Source organism: Chionomys nivalis, chromosome 19 (genome assembly GCF_950005125.1).
Source record: "Chionomys nivalis chromosome 19, mChiNiv1.1, whole genome shotgun sequence".
NCBI classification, from domain to species: Eukaryota; Metazoa; Chordata; class Mammalia; order Rodentia; family Cricetidae; genus Chionomys; species Chionomys nivalis.
Genome location: NC_080104.1, coordinates 61399506 through 61410642, shown reverse-complemented (window position 1 = coordinate 61410642; position 11137 = coordinate 61399506).

The window sequence follows — 11137 nt, the reverse complement described above, 5'->3', positions numbered from 1 at the left end:
GGTCTGGAGCCAGTCCTGGAACTTGCTCTGTAGACCAGGCTGGCCTCAAACTCACTGAGATCCACCTGCCTCTGCTTCCACGTGCCGGGATTAAAGGCATGCGCCACCACCGCCTGGCAACTTCTCATTCTTTACCTCAAAGCTAAAACATCATCTTCTCCAGAGTAGGGGTAGAGGGCACTAGGAGGAAAAGCCCCATATATGAGGGGTGCTGTGTACTGATTTTTTTAACTTTTAAAGATTTATTTACTTTTGTTGTCTGCATATAGTTTTTTCTCTTCATGAATTTGTACAGGTCCCTGCAGGGGCCAGAAGGACACTGGAAGCTCTGGAACTGGAGTTAAGTTGTGAGCTGCCTCGTAGGTGCTGGGAACCTAGATCTTCCACAAGAACAGCCAGGCACTTAGCCACTGAGCCAGCCCCTGGATGGTTTTTTACATAATGTAGACAAGGCACTGAGGAGATGGCTCAGTCAATAAAGGGCTGGATGTGCACACAAACTTGGGATCAGATTCCCAGCACCCACGCAGAAGCCAGGCACAGTGGCACCTGCCCGGAACCTCGGTGCTGGGGAGACAGAACAGACCCGTGGAACTCAATGGCCAAACAAATCACTAAGTCATAGGTTCAGTGAGAGACCCTGTCTCAAAAGTGACTGAGGAGCTCACCTGCTAGTGACCTCTGGCCTCCACATGCAAATAAGATAAATAATTTTTTCAAATAATGCAAGCCATAAAAATTCTCACACAGCTGCTGGGTGCAGCTCAGAGGTAAAGCTCAAAGGAAGGAAGATAAGCGTTCACTCTGGGGCTCACAGATGAGAGTACAGATCCATTGTCCCTTGGCAGGCAGCCGTCACAGGTGTCCCAGAAACCAAGGAAACCCAGCTCTTAGTTCCCATCTATCTGTGTCCCGAGGCAGAGCCAACCACCCCTTCACCCCCCTGTGGTCAGATGATGCTCTGGTGGCCTTGAGGTAGTGTGAGTCTCCAGCACGCACTGCTGTTTGGTTATAAACAACTAAAAGAGCAAGCATATTAAAGTGAACGGTGAGTAAGATCGAAGGCGGAGCGAGCACACAGATTCAAGGTACACTGAACGATCCCATGACTCTGGAAAGGGGTGCTCGTGGGGGTGTCTAAAATGCCGGGGCTGCTCTGGCCTTGCTGCTTAATTTATTTTGAAATGGAAATGCTAGTTTAAGAGCCCCCTCCCCATGATGGCCACTGGGAATTCTGGGTAGGATTCAGAAAGCAAGAACTGAAAGCGGGCAGCGAGCAGAATCAGAACCCCAGCCTGCCCTGAAATCAGCCGCAGTTGCTCAGTTCCAGCCAGGACGGTCTCCCTAGTGAGAGGAACTGAGAAGGGACTGTGGGCAGGACAGTGCAGGGACTCTCGAAGCTCAGTCAGCCTTGACTCTCAAGCCTGGGACATGCCTGAACCAGCTCCACACAGACCCACAGAAACACACCGAAATATAAACCCGTTCAAGCTGGACGGCGTCATTTGTTTCTATCGATCAAATAACCATATCATTGCACTCTTCTTTCCAAGAGTTTGAAACCTCTACCAGAGGCAGACGGTTTAAAAAGCAACCGAGACAAAGGGAAAATAAGGGTAAGAAAAATAAAGAAAGCCAAGGCTAAAACAAATATACAGCTGGGCGGTGGCGGTGCACACCTTTAGTCTGAGCACTTGGGAGGCAGAAATAGATCTCTGTGAGTAGAGGCCAGCCTGGTCTACAAAGTGAGTTCCAGGATAGCTAGGGCTATCACACACACACACACACACACACACACACATACACATAAACTGTCTCAAAAACAAACAAATAAACAAACAAAAACAAATACACAACATAAATGTCAAAAAGTAAAATGGCCAGCTAGATGGCCGAATGGGTAAACCTAATAATGACCCAGGTTTTAGTCTCTGGACCCACGTGGTCAAAGGAGAACGCTGACTCCTTGAAGTTGTCCTCTGACCTCGGGCACACATGCATTCAGAAATACCAACAAAGAGTGTGGCTCACACTGGTGGGCAGATCCACGTAAACTGCTGGAGAATTCTGGAAGGCGGTTGTTAGCCCCTGGCAACTTGCTCTTATCTGCAGTGGAAATGTCTATACTGTGGAATCAGAACACTTCAAGTTGGGACTGTCTGAGCTCTCAGAGGGTTAATTTAACAGGGCACACGTGTGTCACAAGCTATCAACAGGCAACAGTTGGCTCTGAGCCACAAGTCCCTGAAAGCAAAGAATGAACACCAGGCAGAAGAGTAAGGAAATCCTGTCTCTAAATTGCCGTCTCAAATACCAAAAGCCGTACTCAACTTTTGAAGCCACTGGGCCAGGAACTGAGTGGTTTACACCTGTCCTAAATCAATCCCTGGTCAATTTCAGAGAGCCAGAGGCCTGCGAGCTGTGCTCTGTAACAACCTGCAAGAAAATTAGAACATGGCAACAAAATGACTCTTAGAATCCTCATGCTTTGGAAACTAAGGATTTAAGACAAAAGCACAAAATCGCTCACTAGGAACTGACTGGTAAAAGTGTTACATATTGAAAATGTCACATGAGGCCAAACCCAGCACTAGGGGGGCAGTGCAGGCAGATCTCTGCGAGTTCAAGGCAGAACAGAAATAGACAGTGAGGTCTTTTCCGTGTCCAGGAAAGCACACGCTGTCTACAGGAAGTGAAGCCATGTCTGCAGGAAGGAGGCAGTGAAAGGAGCAATGTGATCAAACACATTTTATACGTGTCCTAGTTAGGGTGACTCTGGCTGTGATGAGACACCATAGCCAAAGCAGCCTGGGGAGGATGGGGTTTATCTGGCTTACACTTCCACATCATCCAAGGAAGTCAGGACAGGAACTCACACAGGGTGGGATCCTGGAGGCAGGAGCTGATGCAGAGGCCATGGAGGGAGCTGCTTACTGGCTTGCTCCTCATGGCCCGCTCAGCCTGCTTTCTTATAGAGCCCAGGACCACCAGCCCAGGGATGGCACCACTCACCATGGGCTGGGGTCCCCTATCAATCACTACAGCCTGGCCTCATGGAGTCATTTCTTTCTTTTTTTTTTAATATTTATTTATTTATTATGTATACAATATTCTGTGTGTATGCCTGCAGGCCAGAAGAGGGCACCAGACCTCCTTAGAGATGGTTGTGAGCCACCATGTGGTTGCTGGGAATTGAACTCAGGACCTTTGGAAGACCAGTCAGTGCTCTTAACCTCTGAGCCATCTCTCCAGCCCCCATGGAGTCATTTCTTAAGTCACCCTCTGAAGATGACTTTAGCTTGCGTCAAGTTGTCAAAAACTACCTAACACAATACTTATGTGAAAATGTCCTTATGAGACTCAGTGCTACGTACAATAAAAAATTCACATGTCAAATTTTGTAGGATGTAGATATATCTGTACTTTGAAAGAGCTGTATCCCTTCAAATACATTGATTTGGACCTGCAAGATGGCTTAGTGGGTAACAGCACTTGCTGACCAACCTGGTCTTGGGCTTGATTCCTGAATCCTACAGTGGACAGAGAGAACCGACTCCTCAAAGTTGTCCTCTGACCTCCGCACATACACCGTATTGTGCAGAGTGCGTGTGCTCACATGTGCATGCACACACTGTCACACCATCATCGTCAGCAATGCAAATACAGTAATTTTGAGAGAAAATACATTTTTATTATAACAAGAGAAGTTAGAAGTAAATGACCTAAAAATTCTCAAAAATTTGAGAAAGATCTGGGGCTGGTGATGCACACCTTTCATCCCAGCCTTTGGGAGGCAGAGGCATGGGAGCTCTGTGAGTTCAAGGCCAGCCTGGTCTGCATAGTGAGTTCTAGGCTAATCAAGGCAATGTAGTCAGATAAAACAAACACCTGGGAAAGATGCTGGTCAGAGGCTCTGCAGGTAAAGTACTTCTTGCTCTTGCAGGGGACTCTGGTTTGGTCCCAGCACCCACATGGTGGCTCACAACCATCTGTGACTCCAGTTCCAGAGGACCTGGTGCCTTCTTTGACGTCCTGAGGCACTGCACACATGGTGAACATACACATACAGACAAAACACTCACCCGTTTTGTAAAAAGACCACGTACTGCTCTCACCCAGGGCTGGAGTTTGGTTCCCAGGACCATGCCAGGCAGCTCACGGCTGCTGCAATGTCAGTCCTTTTTTGGATCTGCTGTCTTTACATCATGAAGCAGACCCAGTGAGGGGCTTCATCTACTTTAGGCCATTGTGCGCAAAAATCGCTATTCCATTGACATATGGGGGGCCCGGGGATTCCTCCCTTTTCCAGGACTGCAACTGGACCCCTGCTGTTTCCACCACAGCTCCCAGCTGCAGCCTTCAGGGCTCCTAGGTGTCTTGACAGACTTTATGCCAAAATTCTAAAAAAAATAAAAAAACCTTTAGAAAGACTTTTCCCCTTGATCTTGCATAAGTCCATGAGTCACAGAATGTTTCATTCCAGTGGGAACTGGTCAAGATTTTAAATAAATAAATAAATAAAAAGCTTCCAAATGACCTTGCAGAGCAAATCTGTCTCAGGACAAGGCAAAGAGAGTGGGAGAGAGGGAGCCAAGCCTTCATATGTCAGCCCAGGAACTTTAGTTCAGGAAACAATGAATCTGCGCTCAGCTCGCTTCTCCTTCATTTTTAAAAATTATTTTATTTTAAATTATGTATATATTTGTATCTGCATGTGAGTGCAGATGGCTGCAAATCCAGAAGACGGTTTTTATACCATCCGGGATCCCATTCCAGGGAATGGTGCCACCCGCCGTAGACAGAGCTTCCCGGTTTGATTCACCCCAGTCATGCTTAGAGGGATGACTGTCTCCCCAGATCATGCTAGCTCTCTTGGAGCTGGCCATGGCACACCCTCCCATCACCATCTAGGCGATTGCCTAAACAGGTGGACATCACAGCCTGGACAAACTGACCCCAGATTAGCTGTCCCGTGGCTCTGCTGAAACTTCGGGATAAACATGGCTTAGGAAAAGGGAAGAATGACCTGAGGGTTACCAGCTAGAGCCGGTTCATCACTCAGGTGCCAGTCTCTTAAATCCAGGAGAACCTATAACGCGTGTTCAGAGGAGACAGAAACCACGCCAATTTTGAGAGATTGGGTTGAATTTTTTTGTCCCAACCTTTGGCTGCTTCTGACCACCTGGGAAGCACTGAGAACAAGGAACAGGAGGAAAGTTCATCTGAACTCTACATGAGTGAAAGGCTTCTACAATCATCTTTTATTAAAAGGCTTATTATTATTTGTGTTCCTGGTGTTCCCAGAAGAGGGTGCTGGGTCTCCCGGAGCTAGAGGAACAGACAGTTGTGGCCCACCCCATGTGGGTGCTCAGAGCCAAACCTGTGTCCTCTGGAGAAGCAGTATGTCTCTGCAACCCTCTTCACGGACATCCGGGATAACTGCTGTCCTAAAACCAGCGCAGACATGCAGGAAGGCAGGTCTCCCGCCTGCTGCTGGGGGCTGGGAAGCTGTAGAGCCGTTGACTGGATTCTACAGTGGCTCTGACAACCACGAGTCACCAAGCCCCTCAATGGCCTCACCGGCAGAAAGAGACCCCATGTGGTGGCTTGGTGCTGCATTGAGAGGTAATTAGATCAGAGGTGGTCACATTTATTAACCCCTAATCAATGGGCTAATCCGTCGATGGGCTCACAATTTCAGCATTATTGGAAAGGCGGAGGTGGCTCTTCTCAGAGAGAGTGGGTCACAAGGTCATGCCTTGGAGGGGTTCAGCTTGTCCCCGCACCCTTCCCTTCTGCCTCTTCCTCCTACCTGCCATGATGGGAACAGTTTTGCCGCCACCTCAAGGTGTCCAGGGTATAGACACTGATCGATCACATTGACTCAGACTCGGAGATGTCAGGGTGCTGTGGAATTCCCCTGCTTCATAAAGCCCACCTTCTTAGAAATGAAAAAAAAAAAAAAAAAAGACTCGCTCCCCACCCCACCTTTTCTGAAGTCAGGGCACCAACGCAGGAACTGAATCCTGTCCATCGGAGCTGTGCACCTGACACTTCAACTCAAAAGAGCAGCGTAAGGAAGCGAGATCCATGTGTTAGTCATCTCACTGGCAAAGGATGGTGGGAAAGAGAAGCAGCGGCTGCCTTTGGGGAAGCAGAAGTAACAGGGGAGTTCCTGGTGCAGAAGCGGCCGAGCAGGTGGGTTGGGTGTCTCCACACTGAAGTCAGTTCCTCTCCACAGTGGAGAGCATCTCCACACTGAAGTCAGTTCCTCTCCACAGGACAGACAGCAATGGGGGGAGGGGGAGGAGCAGGATGCCAGCTACTGGATCGTGTGTGGTTCAGAATATTCCCCTTTGCCTAAACAAGGGGAGGCTCCCATACATTGCTCCACATTTCCTGCTGAAAAGCCGACTACAGCCAGAACTGGGGATACACATGGGTAAGCCAGCACTCAGGGACAGAGGCAGGACAAGTAGAAGTGTGAGGCCAGCCTGGGCTACATGGAGAGATCCTGTCTCAAATAAACAGAGATGGACCATAGAAAGGAGGTAGAAGAGGAGAAAAAAGGAAAGACAGGAGGGAGGGAGCAAGGAAGAATGGAGAGTGGAGGAGGACAGGATGGGCTGGGGATGCTCCAATAGTTAAGAGAGCACATTGCTCTTATAGAGGACCAGAGTTCGGTCCCCAGCCTCCTGTAGATCCAGCTCTAGGGGATCTGATGCCCTCTTCTGGCCTCTGTGGTCACTGCATCCTCATGCACATACACAGTCACACACATGCAAATAAAAATAAAATTGAGTCTCTAAGAATATATTTCTCAAACTGTTTCAGTTCAGCTTCATACACTGTGGGAGTCTGAGTGAGAATGGCCCCCATAGGCTCATGTATTTGAATGCTTTGTCTCCGGTTGAAGGAACTGTTTGGGAAGGATTGGGAGGTGTGGCTTGGAGGGGGTGTGTCACTGGGGGTGGGCTTTTCCAGTTAGCTCTCCCTGCCCCACCTCTGTCTCCTGATTATGAATCAGATGTGAGCTCTCAGCTCTGCTCCAGCGCCATGCCAATCTGCCTGCTGCCACGATTCCCACCAGAACTCACCCTCTGACACTGTAAGCCTCCAAAAAGCTCTTTCTTCTGTAAATTGCCTTGGTCATGGTGCTTTGCCACAACAATTGAAAAGGAATTAAGATGTGTGTTCATCGTTTCTTTTATCTAGCTTGTTTTAAGATTCAGACAAAGTGAGACATGGTGGCACACACCTGTAATCTTAGCATTGGGAGGGTGAGGCAGGGAGATTGAGTTCAAGACTAGCCTGGGTGTCAGGCATGGTGGCACATACATTTAATCCCAGCACTCAGGAGGCAGGTGGATCTCCATGAGTTCAAGGCCTGCCTGATCTACAGAACAAGTTCCCGAACAGCCAGGACTTCAGAGAGTGACCATGTTTAAAAAACAAAAGCAAAAACGGAGCCTGGACTACAAAAATCTAACAAAATAGAACATTCATAAGAATTTTAAGGACTTTTAAATTTTATATGTGTATTTTGCCTGCATATATGTGCACCAAGTGTGCATGTGTGTGCATGCGTGCGTGCATGTGTGCACATAGTATCTGGTGCTCACGGAGGCCAGAAGAAGATTCAAATCCCTGGAAGTGGAGTTACAGACAGTTGTGAGGAGCTGTGTGATGCTGGGGACCAAACCTGGGTCCTCTGCTGAAGCAGTCATCTCTCCAGCCCTTGGGAGAATTTTTAAGTCCTCTTAGAGCCTGACAGGTGGCAATATCCCTTAGCTGGGTAAATTTCTTCAAGCAATTCTATTCTCTATAAATACCAAGGGTGAAGAAGACCTGGCGGGCTCAACTCCACGGAGCTTGAAAAGTGTCCTTCTCTGTCATTTCTCTTAAAGGTTCCGTTTTTACCGGGTGACCCACAGCAGTAGCCTTCAGGTGCTAAGAAAGCAGAAAGTGTCCATCTGTGACCAGAGAAGAGGAGCCACCCACGTGTGACTATTTCACCAAGACCTGCCTGGCGTCACTCTGAAGTCAGACCGCATCTTAGACAGTGATGGCTTCGCCAGCTTCCATGGTCTTCTGTTCAGTTCATGGAGCATACATTTGAATTTCTACTAACCAACAGACTTTTAAAAACAAATCAGGGCTTCTTTGTATAGCCCTGACTCTTCTGGAACTTACTCTGTAGACCAGGCTGGCCTCAAACTCAGAGATTCACCTGCCTCTGCCTCCGAGTACCGGGTTAAAGGCGTGAGCCACCACAGTCAGGCAACAGGGCTTTTTTAAATCTAGAAATTAAGTCTTCCTAAAAATGGACTTATTGACAGTCAGATACAAAATAGGAGCAAGAGTGTAGACTAAGCCGTCCTGAAAACTTACGCAGTCACAAAAGCATCAGTGGTGTTCTCCAGAGAAGCATTATCTAGAGTCCTAGTTTGACTTCTGTTGCTAGGATAAATATCATAATCAAAAGCTAGTCGGGGAGGAACGGGCCGATATGGCTTACACGCCCGTTCACAGTTCACAACTGATCACTGCGGGAAGGCAGGGCAGGAACTGAAGCAGAGGCTGTGGGGAAGCGTTTCTCGTGACCCACGGCTCACTCAGTTTGCCTTTCCACAGAACCCAGGCCCCGCCCACCCAGGCGGGGCTGCTCCCTCCCCCATCAATCAAGTAAATGCCGCACAGGCCAATCTGATGGAGCCGGTTCTCAAATGAGGCTTTTATTCCCAGATGATCCTAGTTATGTCAAGTTAGCCAAAAACTAACCTACACACCAAGCAAGATTTGGACTCCTGTTTTCATCTTTTGTTTTCAGTTTTCCCCACACTGTAAGTTTGATACTAGGATTGCTCTTTTAATGAGCACCAAAAATGTTAAGTACCTAATTTAGTCTGAGCCGTGGAAGAGTCGGTCTCTGGCGCCACCTAGTGGACAAATGGGTATTGGCTGCCTGATGAGAAAATGTACAGGTTTGGGAGTGTGAAGAGACAACTTGACGCTTTTATTATTCTGAATGCAAGGTATGAAGTTGAAAACGGCAACGGCTAGAGGAACTTTCAAAGGAAATTTGTCTCTTTTCTAAGTGCCCAGGATGTGAACATTAGCCATTATTAGAACTTTTGCATCTTATAGCAAGGGGATGGGACTATCTCGGACCCGTCATCAGATGGGCTATGAAAATGTGGTATGTCTATACATACATACAATACATACCATAATGATATAGACATGGGTATATGTACTTGATAAAATATTGAAGGTATGTTATTATATTAAATATAATGTGGAATATATTGCATGTTACAGATTGCAGATACTGTTGTGTGCTTATAAGGTATGCATTTTATACATTAGATGCATATCCGAGCTCATGTTCATAAACCTGTATTTCCCATTACATAAGAGTGGGGTCAATTGATGTCAGTTATCTGGGCTGCCTGAAGGTGCATTTGTGAATATAAAGAGAAAAAAAGAAAAAGGTCCTGTGAGCTTCAATACATTGAGGAGAGCTATGGAAACCTGAAATTCATGCATATTCTCAGACAGTGTTCAGTGCAATGTGTACAGCAGTTTCCTCTAAGATCAAAACTGCCCTCTTGGAGAGGATCTAATTAATAAATAGGCTATCTGAGCAGATATAAAACAAGAGGGGGTTCTAGGATAATATTCAGCCCTTTCTCAGGGTTGCCTAAGAGCATCAGAAAATACAGACATTTACATTACAATTTATAACTAGCAAAATTACAACTATAAAATAGCAACAAAAATAACTTCTGGTTGTGGGTCACCACATCATGTGGAATTGTATTGAAGGGCCGCAGCGTTAGGAAGGTTGCAAACCATTAATCCAAGGACAGACGAAACAGTTTATCCTACAGGGAAGTTCACTAACCTCAGGAAGTAATCAATTCAACAGCTTCAGGAAGCCCCTGAGACTGACCAGACTTAACTGCAGCCCTCTGCAGTTGACTGAGAATGACTGAGAGATGCTCTCGGACACGCAGAGATGCCGAGAAGAAGTCCAGATGAACAGGACCGTCTCCAGCAAGTCTTCCAGTGCTCCGCGTTTCCAACTGTCCTGAACTGCACCCATGCTGTGATGAACTCTGGTGACACAGCTCTCTGAGTTATCTCGGATCCTGTACGGAACCCCTCGCCCGTACGTGTGCTTGCTATTCCAACTAAACTTGTTTCAATAAAAATAAAAAGAAAGAAAGAAAATGTGGTATGTATACAAGACAGGATATTATTTAGCTGTAAGACAGTGACCACATTTTCAGGAAAATACATGTTTCTGGAAAGTACATTAAGCAATGTTACCCAAATCCAAAGGAAAAAAATCGTTTTCCTCATATGCAGATTCTCACCAATGACATGTGTGCATGTGTGCAAACAGATGCAAGTGTGGGCACCATACAAGGAAGAGCAAGAAGGGGGCACTAGCTAATGAGGAAAGGCGGAATTCAAACACGGAGTCATGAAAGAGAATAGGAGGGTGGTTTATACCAGTTTCAACTGGTGTGTGTGTGTGAGTGTGTGTGTGTGAGTGTGTGTGTGTGAGTGTGAGTGTGTGTGTGTCGTGTGTTGGATAAATGCATAAAACTAACTTTGGCTTTAGTAGATTTTGTGGTGGATAATTGCATAAGAATACAGTTTGGACTGAAAGTGTGAACCCTGTGCAAAGCCCCGTGGTTTCCAGTCAGCACAGCCGTTCTAACTGTACGGATGCTTGCTTGGCTTCAGCTGTTCTAACTCTGTAGACGCTCACTGAGACAGATATCTTGGGAGTGGGTGGGTGTTTGAGTGGCTTCCTTAACCCAGCTGCATTATCTTCTTAGTTGTGAGTTAATTAGAATAAAATTATTTGGTTTTCTTTTTTGTTTTTTTTTGGGGGGTGGGGTGGGTTGTGTTTTGTTTGTTTGTTTGTTTGTTTTTTGATTTTTTGAGACAGGGTTTCTCTCTGTAGCTTTGGAGCCTGTCCTGGAACTCATTTTGTAGACCAGGCTGGCCTCGAACTCACAGAGATCCCCTGCCTCTGCCTCCTGAGTGCTGGGATTAAAGGCATGCACCACCACTGCCCAGCTGATTCTATTTCTTTTTTTAAAAAAATGAGAGAAAATAT